A 13337-nucleotide genomic window follows, 5' to 3' on the forward strand; every position below is an offset into this window, starting at 1 on the left:
GGTTCTCACTGAGTTATTGAGGGTCTTGCTAAGATTGTGAAGCTAGCCTTGAACTTGTGATCCTCTTGCCTCAGCCTCCCAAGATTATAGGTGTGTGCCACCATGCCTGGTTGTTCTTTTGTTCTTTACCCATTTTTTAACTTTGAGAAAGTGTCTCTTAATGGATGCTACAGCAATATTTTAAAAGATATTCTGATTATAAATCTGGACTTTAACATTAACTTTTTAGATATTATTCTAGGTCTCTGATGAATAGACTGACTTACTATAGTACTTTTTCTTTTTTCAATATGGCACTTTATTATTTTCTCTTGACTGAAGCGATTCCTGGTCAATTTTTAGAAAATTGAATTTTTCTCAGATTTTCCATTTACCAATTTATAGCTATATTAGTTTACTAGAGCTGCCATAACAAAATACCACAGAGCGAATGGCTTCAACAACAGAAATTAATTTTCTTTAAATTTTTTTTTTAGTTCTAGATGGACACGATATCTTTATTTTATTCATTTATTTTTATGTTGTGCTGAGGATCAAACCCAGTGCCTCATGCATGCAAGGCAAGCACTCTACCACTGAGCCACAACCCCATCCCAGAAATTAATTTTCTCATGGTTCAGAAATCTGGAAGTCCAGAATAAAAGTGAGGGCAGGATTGGTTTCTCCTGGGCCTTTCTCCTTGATTTGCAGATGTCTCTTTTCTTGCTGTGTCCTCCCTCCCTTGGTTTTTGTCTGTGTGCATGCTTGCATGTCTGGTGTAACTTTTTCTATTTATGAGGATACCAGTCTTATTAGATTAGGGGCCCACCCATATGACCTCAATTTAATTTTAATTAACTTTTTAAAATCCTTGTGTCCACATATAGTCACATTGAACGTTAGGGCTTCAGCATAAGAATTTTGTAGGGATACAGTTCAATCCAGAAGTGTCTCATTTTAGGATAACAAATTTTTTTTTTTTTTTAAACTTTAATATTTAGTTTTTAGTATTTGGCAGACACAACATCTTTGTATGTGGTGCTGAGGATCGAACCCGGGTCGCACACATGCCAGGCTAGCGCGCTACCGCTTGAGCCACATCCCCAGCCAGGATAACAAATTTTAAGCCACTATGGATTCTTGGATTTTTATGTTACAGACAGGAAAAAAATAACCACTTTTAAAACTTAGAGGAGGGCTGGGGTTGTGGCTCAGTGGTAGGGCACTTGCCTCACACTGTGAGGCACTGGGTTCGATCCTCAGCACCACATAGAAATAAATAAACAAAATTAAGGTATTGCATCCATTTACAACTAAACAAAATATTAAAAAATTATAAAAAAACTTAGATAAAGAGTTTGTCATCAGTATAAATTGTTTTAAAATTAAAGTGTGAGAGAACACTTATTATTTTTTATTTTTTTGTGGTGCTGGAGGTTGAACCCAGAGGCTCATGCATGCTAGGTAAACATTTTACCACTGAGCCACATCCCCACCCATAAAAGTTTTATTTTTAAATACTATATTTGTTAAGTTTATTTTGTATACAAAGAAGGACAAAATAGGGAAAAAATGAAACCATATGATATTTATGTTATCTGTTGACATAAAAAATAAAAAACATTTTCATAAAGTTAGAAAATTTGTGCTGTATAAAAAGGCACAAATAAAGTGAATAAAGAATTCTCTTTTTTTTTTCCCTAGAGGCAACCACTATTAATTGGGTTTTTTTTTTCACTTAAGAAAAAAAATGCATATGCCATATGAATTATTTTTTAATCCTTACTAAAAACAGTGATTTTACTTACTTGTTCTGCACTTCATTGTTTTCACTTAATAAAATATCTGAATTTTTTTCCTTTACATTACTGGGGATTTAACCCAGGGGTGCTTTACTAGTAATCTATATCCAGGCCTTTTGGTTTTTTATTTTGAGACAGAGTCTTGCCAAGGTGCCTAGGCTGGGCTCAAACTTGGAACCCTCCAGCTTCAGCCTCAGAAGTAGCTGGGATTACATGTGTAAGCCACCACAACTGGCCATTTTCCCCCCATTTTAACGCATATAAAACTACGTCATTTGTTTATTTTATTTTTTGGTACTTGGGATTGAACCTAGGAACCCTTTCCCACTGAGCTATATTCCCCAGTCCTTTTTCTTTTTTGAGACAAGGGTCTTGCTAAGTTGCTGAAGGCCTCATGAATTGGGGCCTTAGTGAATTGCTTAGATTGGCCTCATACTTGAGATCATCCTGCCTCAGTATCTTGAGTCTCAGGGATTACAGGTGTGTGCCACTGTGCACAGATGTATTTTTATTTTTAGTTGACACAGTGGTTGTACATCTTTATGGGGTTCAGTGTTACATTTCAATGCATGTATATGATGTGTAAAGACCAGATCAGGGTGATTAGCATATCTGTCACCTCAGACATGTATCATTTCTTTGTGTTGGGAACATTCAAAGTTCCCTCTACTGTTCTGAACTCTTTAGTTAATTGTTGTCAATCATAGTTATCCTACTGTATTATTGAACATTAGACATAATTTTTCTTATCCATTTGCCTCCTTGTGCCTATTAATCATCCTCACTTTAATTTGGATTAATTTAAATTCATCCTCACTTCATCACTCCCTCTCCTGTACCTTTCCAGGATCTAGTCACCTCTATTCTATTGTCTACTTCTTGAAGATCAACTTTTTAGCTTACACACACACACACACACACACACACACACATTAATAATTTCATCATGTGGAACATCATTTTTCATATATGGGGAACCTTTTTTTGGGTGGGATTACTAGGGCCTAAGGGAATTTGCATGTAAATTTTTTTATACATATATATTTTTTTGTACTGGGGATTGAACCCAGGAGTGCTCTATTACTGAACTACATCCCCAGACATTTTTGGTAATTTTTATTTTGAGACATGATCTCACTAAGTTACTGAGGCTTTCTTTGAACTTGCAGTCCTTCTGCCTCACCCTCCCAATTTGCTGAGATTATAGGTGAGTGCCACTATGTGTGGCTTATATTTAAAATTTTAATTAATACTGCAGAACTGTCTTATGGCAAATCTGCAGCAATTTGTTTTGCTACCAGTGTGGTGTTCCATTTCTCTACAAACATAACAACTGTATATTACCACACAGTAAAATGGTTGCCAATTTGATAGGAACAACAACAACGGCAAAGACAAAAGTCCCATTAAAATGATGTGAATTGTTTTTATCTCTTAGAATTCATATTTTATTTTATTTTTCAAGATATAGAATTTATTGTTGGATAAAATTTTTTACACATGTACATACTGTCTCTTGGGATAGACCCTTCCTTTTTTTTTTCTTTTATCCTTGAGATGTGCATGACTTTCCTTAGTTTTTGACAAAAGTATGGATTCTTCGTGTCCAGTGTCTTTTCTTTTTCTTCAACTCCTCTTCATCAGTCTACTTTTCCTGAGAAGATAGTGGCCAATTTTCTCCTTTAGTTCCCTTTAACCCACTGAGTAGAACATGGCCCCTTCAAGGACTATTTTTTTCCTGTCACTAGTTTACTACCTTACTCCTTAGAGTAATGTTACTTAATTTTCAGGATATCTGCATTCTGGTTGAGATAGGAAGTGGTGCATGTCAGTATTAACATGCCCCCTCATTGCTTTAGGGATTATATATGCTAGGTGGACTTCATGGTTTATAGAGTTTAAGGCTGGCTATACTGATATCTTGGTGTGTTGTCCCTGCCTACTTTTTTTATTGTTGTTTTTAGAGACTTTCAGAGGAAGAGAGAGGAATAAATGACCCTTTTCATAGTCTTTGGTATAATTTTCACTCATTTATTTATTTGTGATTTTTGTTGAGATATAATTTCATTAAATAATCTATACATATTTTAAGTGTATAATTGGATAAATTTTGCCCAGAATAACATATAGCCAACATATAGTCATGAGATAGAGCATTGTCATGACCCTAGAAATTTCTCTGTGTCCATTTTCATTATGTCTTTCTCTCACTGCTCATACACCCACACTGCTCCTGGCTACCAGTCTTCTCATTTCTATTTCCGTGATGTAGTTTTGCCTTTATTTGAACTTCATAAAAATGGAGTCATTCAGTATGTACATATTTGGCTTCTTTTCACTCAGTATAATGTTGTTTGAGATTTATCAATGTTTTTGTCTATCATTGATTTGTTCCTTTTTATTTCTATGTAATATTCCCTTATATGAATATATCACAACTGTTTATCTAATTTTCTGTTGATGGACTTTGGGCTTTGTTTTAATTTGCATTTCTTTAGTGAATAATGATGTTAAAACATTTTCATATGTTGATTAGCAATTATGTATCTTTTTTTGTCGAGAGTCTTCAAATTTTTTGACTTTAAAAATATTTCTTTGAAGATTAATATAGATTCATTTAATTTCATCCATTGTAATTTTTCTATTTTTTAATAGACATGTACATTTTGTAACTACCACAGTAACAAATATATGTGTGAGTTTGTATTGATTTACACTTTTTGTGTGTGACTGTTCGTACAGTTCTATTTGAGTTAGTCATAATTATCACAGATAAGATATTGAAATGTTCCATAACTTCAAAAAATTCTGTTGTGCTCTTCACTTTTTAGTTAATTTCTTTCTCTCCCCCAACCCCTGGCAACACTGTTGTTTTCTAATCTATGTTTTCTAAAATATTTACTTAAATGTAACCAGATAATATATAATGTTTTCAGAGTGTCTTGTTTCATTCAACATAATGTCTTTGAGATTCATTCATGTTTATGTGTATGAAGGACATTGGATCATTTTCATTTTTTGGTGATTATGAATAAAGCTGCTGTAAATAGTTGCATGCAGGTTTTTGTGTAAGCATAAATTTTAATTTCTCTAAAGTAAATACCTAGGAGTGGGATTTCTGGATTATATGGTAAGTATATATTTTTGTGTTTTTAAAAAAATTTTTTTAGTTGTTGGTGGATCTTTATTTTATTCATTTATATGCAGTGCTGAGAATTGAATCCAGAGCCTCACATGTGCTAGGCAGTGCTCTACCACTGAGCTACAACCCCAGCCCCTACGTGTATGTTTAATTGCCAAACTTTTCCAGAATGTTTGTGTAATTTTTACATTTCTAGCAGCAATGCGTGAAAAGTTCTCCATGCTCTATCTTACTTGGTTCCGCCAATTTATTTTTTTAAAGTATTAGGGTTTATTTTTTTGTTTTTGTGGTGCTGGGGATTGAACTCTAGGCCTCATGCAGCCTAGGCAAATACTCTATCACTTAGGTATGTTCCCTAGACTTTGTTTTATAGAGCAATTTTAGGCTTATAGAAAAATTGAGGGGCAAGTACAGAGAGTTCCCATGTACCTTTCCCCCACTACCCTGGTTTTTCTTAATTTGTTTTTTTTTTGTACCAGGGATTGAACCCAGGGGCACTTAACCATTGAGCCACATCTCTAGCCCCCCCCCCCCCTTTTAAATATGTATATTTATTTTGTTGTTTGTTTATGTGGTGCTGCTGAGGATCGAACTCAGCGCCTCACATGTGCCAATGAGCCACAACCCCAGCCATCCCTAGCCCTTTTTTAAAAAATATTTTCTTAGAGACAGGGTCTTGTTGAGTTGCTTAGGGCCTTGCTAAGTTGCTGAGACTGGGTTTGAACTCGCTATCCTCCTGCCTCCTGAGTTGCTACAATTTTAGGCATGGGCTACCCTGACCAGCTCTCTAACTGTTAACATCTAGCATTAGTATGCTACATTTGTTATAATTTATGAGCTAACACAGGCATACTTTGGCTTTTGCACTTTCCAGATGCAGCATTTTTTACAAATTGAAAGTTTGTGGTAACCCTAAGTTGGGCAAGTTTGTTGTTACCATTTTTCCCAACAGTGTGTGTTCACTTAATGTTTCTGTGTCATATTTTTGAATTCTCACAGTATTTCAGACTACTTTATTTTATCTGTTGTGGTAATCTGCAATTAGTCTTATTTATTTTTTTTTTTTGGTGGTGTTGGGATTTGAAGGACCTTGTGCATATTAGGCAAGTCTCCACCACCAAGCTACATCCCTAACCCCTGGCAGTTATTTTTTTTTATTTTTTAAAAATTATTATTAGTTGTTCAAAACATTACAAAGCTCTTGACATATCATATTTCATACATTTGATTCAAGTGGATTATGAACTCCCATTTTTACCCCGTATACAGATTGCAGAATCACATCAGTTACACATCCAAGTTTTTACATACTGCCATACCAGTGTCTGTTGTATTCTGCTGCCCTTCCTATCCTCTACTAATGCCACAGTCTGGCTGGGCACAAATGCCGCAGTCTGGCTGGGCACACAATCACGAGCCACCACACAGCTTGTAGATTCAAACAGCAACTCTTTATTCCCGAACTCACACCAGCCGTCTACAATCACGTTCTGGGGAAATCCACGTTCTCTGCCCAAATCCACCTCCACTGGGCTTCTATCTCCAAAATATACTGTCTGAATCCCGTGAGAACTCAAGGGGAACTCAGGCAGCAGGATACGCCCTATTCCCAGCAGGAATAATCTTAAACCTTAAACCTGGAACCTAAACCGGGAACGCCCTAATCCGCCTTGGTCCTTGAGCAAGGTCACCTACATTCAATGTCACTGCAACATGGGGTACGCTGGCAAGGAAATTGTCATACCTACTTGGCTAATGGCTCCCAGCATCTCCCCCCTTCTGATTAATTAAACAACAAGCAATGTGGCTTAAGGACCGTTCCTGGTAGGTTGTCCAATTCAACATATGGTTCTTACCCGTCATCGGAAAACTGACCTTTAGGCGTCAGCCTCCTGTCTTAGGTTGATACCACTGCAATTGGATCATACCCGTCACTGACTACCGGTCCAGCATAAGCCATTGGCCCCCAAATTTTAGACCATCACTAGCAGAAGGGAGGAGGATACAGAAATGCCACGACACCAAGCCAATTGACGGCTCCTTGGGAAAAATTGCATCACTGGTGACACCATCAGCAAAGATATGTCAGCACTACCACAATTAACATGGGGTGCGCTGGCAAGGAAATAAAAATTGCATCACTAGTGACACCATCAGCAAAGATGGACAACCTACCAGGCACGGTCCTTAAGCCACATTAACCTCACTCCCCCACTGGCACCAAGGCCAAATTTGGGGGCCAACAGAGGTGAGGCAAAGAACCTCACCCCCCCACTGGTGCATAGACCTATCCACAAGTATGGCTGTATGCTGGACCGGTAGTCAGTGACGGGTATGATTCAATTGCAGTGGTATCAACCTAAGACAGGAGGCTGACGCCTAAAGGTCAGTTTTCCGATGACGGGTAAGAACCATATGTTGAATTGGACAACCTACCAGGAACGGTCCTTAAGCCACATTGCTTGTTGTTTAATTAATCAGAAGGGGGGAGATGCTGGGAGCCATTAGCCAAGTAGGTATGACAATTTCCTTGCCAGCGTACCCCATGTTGCAGTGACATTGAATGTAGGTGACCTTGCTCAAGGACCAAGGCGGATTAGGGCGTTCCCGGTTTAGGTTCCAGGTTTAAGGTTTAAGATTATTCCTGCTGGGAATAGGGCGTATCCTGCTGCCTGAGTTCCCCTTGAGTTCTCACGGGATTCAGACAGTATATTTTGGAGATAGAAGCCCAGTGGAGGTGGATTTGGGCAGAGAACGTGGATTTCCCCAGAACGTGATTGTAGACGGCTGGTGTGAGTTCGGGAATAAAGAGTTGCTGTTTGAATCTACAAGCTGTGTGGTGGCTCGTGATTGTGTGCCCAGCCAGACTGCGGCATTTGTGCCCAGCCAGACTGTGACACTACTATCCCCCTTCCCCTCTCCTCCTCCCCTCCCATCTTCTCTCTCTACCCCATCTACTGTAATTCATTTCTCTCTCTTGTTTTTTTTTTCCCTTTCCTCTCACTTCCTCTTATATGTAATTTTGTATAACAAAGAGGGTCTCCTTCCATTTCCATGCAATTTCCCTTCTCTCTCCCTTTCCCTCCCACCTCTTGTCCCTGTTTAATGATAATCTTCTTCTCACCTGGCAGTTATTTTTGATGTTATTCTTGTCATTGTTTCGGGACTCCCCCAACTACTCCTATGTAAAATAGTGAACTTAACTGATAAATGTTGAGTACATCCTAACTGCTTTTACCAACAAATCATTCTTCTATCTCTTTCCTTCTCCTCAGACCTCTCTATTCCCTGATATCACAGTATTGAAATTAGACCAAGTAAAACCCCTCAATTATCAGGTGAATAGAAGAGTTGTACATTTCAAAGTTTAAATCAAAAGGTAGGCTGGGGGTATAGATCAGTTGTGAGCACTTTGTAGAGTACTTGTCTAGTATGATTAAGGGCCTAGATTTGATCTCCAGCATTGCTAAAAAGAAAAACTAAAGCTAGAAATGAGGGAAGGCATAGAAAAGTCTGATATAGGATGAAAGCTAGGCCTCATGTGCCAAAGATTCAGGCAAATTGGGAATACAAAGGAGATGTTCTTAAAGGAAATTTAAAGTGCTATTCCAGTGAACACACAGAGATAAGAAAGTAAAACAGCTATCTTGTTGCTGATATGGAGAAACTTTTACTGTTCTGAATAAAAGATCAAACCAACTATAGCATTCCTCTAAGCTATAACCTAATCCAGAGCAAGGCCTTAACCTTTTCAATTCTGTGAAAGCCTGGGAGAAGTGAGGAAAAGTTTGAAGTGAGCAGAGGTTGGTTCATAAAGTTCAAAGAAAACAACAATATTTTTTTGTTTAAACACTAAAAGACAAATATTTTTTGTAGAAGAAATAATCTTCTATTGGAAGAAGATGCCATCTAGGACCTTCATAGCTAGTGAAGAGAAGTCAGTGTGCCATATCTTCAAGGGGCAGGCTGACCCTTTTTTGATAGGAGCTAAGTCCACTGGTTACTTGCATTTGAAGCCAATACTCATTTACCATTCCAAAAATCCTATGGCCCTTAATGTTTATACTGAATCAATTCTTCCTCTGCTCCAGAAATGGAATGGCAAAGCCTAAATGATTGTACTTTTGTTTACTGTGGTTTAGGCCACAATCCCTAGAAACATAATACCAAATACCAAATTCTGAATGTTGAAGTCTCAAAAGATCAAAATCTCTTTAAGTCTAAAATCCCAAAAATATAATTCTGGAGAGGATAATAAAAATTCCTTAAAATACATTTATTTTCATTTTTAAAGGGGGATTTATTTAGGAACCAAAAACACGAGAGAGCACTTTGTAGGCCACTTTACACAATAAAATAGATGATAAAACATTTAAATTTTTTTAGTGGTGAGATGAAAACATTTCTGCAAACATAAATACTTAAGTATGCTAATGACAGTTTCACAGGCATGAGTTGTGAACAGACAAATGTATGAGTAAATAGGTCAAGAAATTAAATGTAGAAATGTATATCACTATGGTTGGTAATTGTGTTCAACCAGTTTAGTACCTGCAGTCATTTGAAATATCATGTCAGACAACCTTTTGATCAAAACCTGGTGGGTCACACAATGTATGTACAGTGACCCAAAGATCCTAGAACTTGGTAACTTTAACAGGTGCACATATACAGAAAGGATGTCTTTTAATTTATTGGGGACCTTTCACTGGTTTTATGTATATGCACAATTCTTGCACACAAAATCAATGTTGTGATAAGGTACTTTAATGTAGTCAAATTTACAAACAGAACCCTTTAAAAAAGTCTTTACACAGTTTATAGCATAGTAATGGAAATGATGTGAAGATGAAATACAGAGTGTAACAAATTTTAAAAAGTGATGTTGAGAATTTAAAATGGATGGAAAAAATATGAACAACAAAAACTACCCCCCTAGGGGCTGGGGTTGTGGCTCAGTGGTAGAGTGCTCGCTTAGCGCACATGAGGCCCTGGGTTTGAGCCTCAGCACCACATAAAAATAAGTAAATAAAATAAAGGTATATATATATATATATATATATATATATATATATATATATGAAATAATCTCTTAAAAAAACTATCCCCCTAAAAAAGATAAAAAATTGATTTGGTAATGGGCAATTGCATGGAGGTTGTCCATAAAACCTGGCCTATTTTCACAACCATTAGCTATATTTTGAAGTTTTGCATTACAGTGAATTGTTCCCTTTTTGCTTTCTGGACATAGTTCTTTTCAGTGAATACATTCATATTCACTTTCCATGAGATGATGCTCTTTTTGAAATCATCCTGTCATTTGATATATGCTAACATAACATTTTCTATTAAATTTTCCCATCTTCTGTATCATATTTCTATGTTGTTTGGATATGTGTAAATATGTTCTTCATATACTCATGTACAGATAATAAATTGACAGAATAATACTAGTTGTCAAACAGCAACATAGTTGCATTTCTTCTTATCCTTATGTGCATATTATTTTTTTTTTCAGCCACTCAAGTAAATTTAATGGCTTCTTTGGGTAAATTTGGATTTAATCCATTAAAATTGCTGGATTTCACCTTATGTGTATCTATAACATACTAATTTAAAATATTAGGAAAAAATAGGAGAAAGACTGGTGCAGGAAAGATAGAAGTTGGAAAGAGGAGGGGAGAGAAAGGAGAAGTACTGGGAACTGAACTGTTGGAGTAAATTATATTCTATGCTGTACCATTATGTCAAAATGAACTCCAATATTATTATAACTGTAATTCACTAATAAAAACATTAAAAAACATTACTGGAATTTTATCACCCAGAAACAGTGTCAATACAGATAAATATATATATATATATATATCTATATATATATATATATTTTTTTTTTTTTTTTGTACTGGGGATTGAACTCAGAGGCACTCAACCACTGAGCCACATCCCCAGCCCTATTTTGTATTTTATTTAGAGATAGGGTTTCACAGAATTGCTTAGCATCTCGCCATTGCTGAGGCTAGCTTTGAACTCGTGATTCTTCTGCCTCAGCCTTCTGCGCTGCTGGGATTATAGGCATGTGCCACTCTTCCTGGTCTAAATGATACATTTTTAAACTGAAGTTTTCATATTGTATAGTCAATCCTGTCCACATAATTTGGCTTTCTTTCTTTTTTATGTAGACTTTTTCCCCCATGAAAATTGTGGTTTTTAGGATTCTAGCTTTCAGGATTTTAATATGTAGGATGTTCATCTTTTTTAAAATTTATGTTTTTGTTTTGGTGCTGGGGATCAAACCCAGGGCCTTGTGCATGTGAGGCAAGCACTCTACCAACTGGGCTATATCCCCAGCCCTTATGTACTTATTCTTTTTTTTTTATTGTGACTTTACTTATGACTCTACTTATGTATTTGCCATATTACATCTTTTTTAAAATTTGTTTTAATTAGTTACACATGACAGTACAATGATCTTGACATATCATACATTTGAATCAAATGGGTATAACTTCTCATTATTCTGAGTTGCAGAATCACATTGGTCATACAGTCACATATATACATACAGCAATATTAGTGTCTATTTTATTTTGCTGTCCTTCCTATCCCCCCTTCCCCTCCCCTCCCCTCCCATCACTTCTTTCTACCCAGTCTAATGTGACACACTTCTTTTTTATTTCCCCTTCACATCATCATGCATGTAATCTGTATAACTATGAGGATCTCTTTCCTTCTTCCGTGCAATTCCCCTTCTTCCTCCTTTTCCCTCCCACCTCTCTTCCCTATTTAGTGGTAATCTTCTTCTCATGCTCTTTCTCCCTATCCCATTTTGAGTCACCCCCCTTATATCAGAGAAGACATTCAGCCTTTGTTTTTTAGGGATTGGCTAACTTCACTTAGCATTCTAATTTGTTATACATGACAGCAGAATGCATTTCAATTCATAGTACATATATAGACCACAGTTTTTCATATTTCTGGTTGTACACAAAGTAGAGTCACACCATTTGTGTCTTCATGCATGTACTTCATACATGTAAGGGAATGATATCCATGTCATTCCACCATCTTTCCTACCCCCATTCCCCTTCCCTCCCCTTTGCCCTATCTAAAGTTCCTCCATTCCCCCCCCACCCCCACTGTGGATCAGCATAGGATGTTCATCTTTTAATATTATGATTTTCAGGATGTTAGACTTTAGGAATTTGGGTTTTTTCTGAATTTAACATTTTGGATTATGGTGTTGGGATTTAATTTTCTTTGATTACAATTGGCACCAGTTTACAACATAGTTTAATTGAGTATTTTAAGCCCACTGTTGAGAACTACTGCTCAGCTGAAAAGATTGCTTTCAAAATACTACTACTTGTTTACAATATAATTATTTAGCCAAGACTTCCAGTTGAGATAGCCCATCAGATTAATGTTATTTTCATGCTGAGCATGTCCCATTTGGAATTAATTATGAGAAAACATTTTCCCATTATATACCCTTTGTTCCTTTATCAAAGACCAGTTGATGGTACTTTTTTTCTTTTAAAATATTTTTTAGTTTTATATGGACACAGTACCTTTATTTTTCTTTCTTTATTTTTATGTGGTGCTGAGGATTGAACCCAGTTCCTCATACGTTTGAGGCAAGTGCTCTGCCACTGAGCTACAATCCTAGCCCTTGGCTGTATTTTTGTGGATCCCTCCTCCCCCTCCTTATTCTATTCTGTTGATCTCTATATCTTTTCTGTCACCAATTCCACAGTCTTGATTACTATAGCTTTTATAGTAAGTCTTAAAGTCACAGATAGTGCTAGTCTTTCAACTTCGCTCTTTTCCTTCTTTTGCCTTTGCATATAAACTGGGTAATCATGTTTTTGCTATCTATTAAATACATTGCTGGAATTTTGGTTGGGATTGTATTGAATCTAAACATCAATTTGTCAAGAAGTGACATTAACAATAGTGATTCTTTCTATCCATGAACATGTTATATATTTCCTTTTACTGAGTTCTTTGATATCTTTCATCATAGTTTTATAATTTAGTTCTTTGTTAGAATTATACCTGAATTTTTTACTTTTGTGTAAGCTAATGAAAGTTGTATTGTGTTTATAATTTCAAATTCCAGTTGTTTATTGCAGTAACTGTGCTTTAATTGCTTATTAATTTCAGAAGGTTTTTTGTTTGTTTGACTCTCTTGGATTTTCTACATAGGCAGTTATATCATCTGGGAATGAAATTTATTTCCCCAACATTGTAACATTTACTTCCCTTTCTTGTTCTATTGTTCTAACTAAGATTTCCAGCACAAGGTTGAAAAGGAATTGTGAGGGGGCTATCTTGCTTTCTTTCTGACATGGATGGATTTTTGTCTGTTGAACTACATTGGTTTCCTAGAATAAATCCATGTTGGTCTAATT

The 13337-nt window shown here is 36.3% G+C and overlaps 1 protein-coding gene across 8 annotated transcripts in view; it reads left to right on the forward strand.

Moving 5' to 3' along the window:
• Positions 1-13337, forward strand: part of Senp7 (SUMO specific peptidase 7) — a 156813-nt gene that overhangs the window by 20507 nt on the left and 122969 nt on the right. The gene's annotated exons all lie outside the window — the stretch shown is intronic.

This window comes from Marmota monax, unplaced genomic scaffold (assembly GCF_021218885.2).
Source record: "Marmota monax isolate L192 unplaced genomic scaffold, Marmota_monax_Labrador192_F-V1.1 WCK01_AAM20220418_F8-fsc00053, whole genome shotgun sequence".
Taxonomy (NCBI): Eukaryota; Metazoa; Chordata; class Mammalia; order Rodentia; family Sciuridae; genus Marmota; species Marmota monax.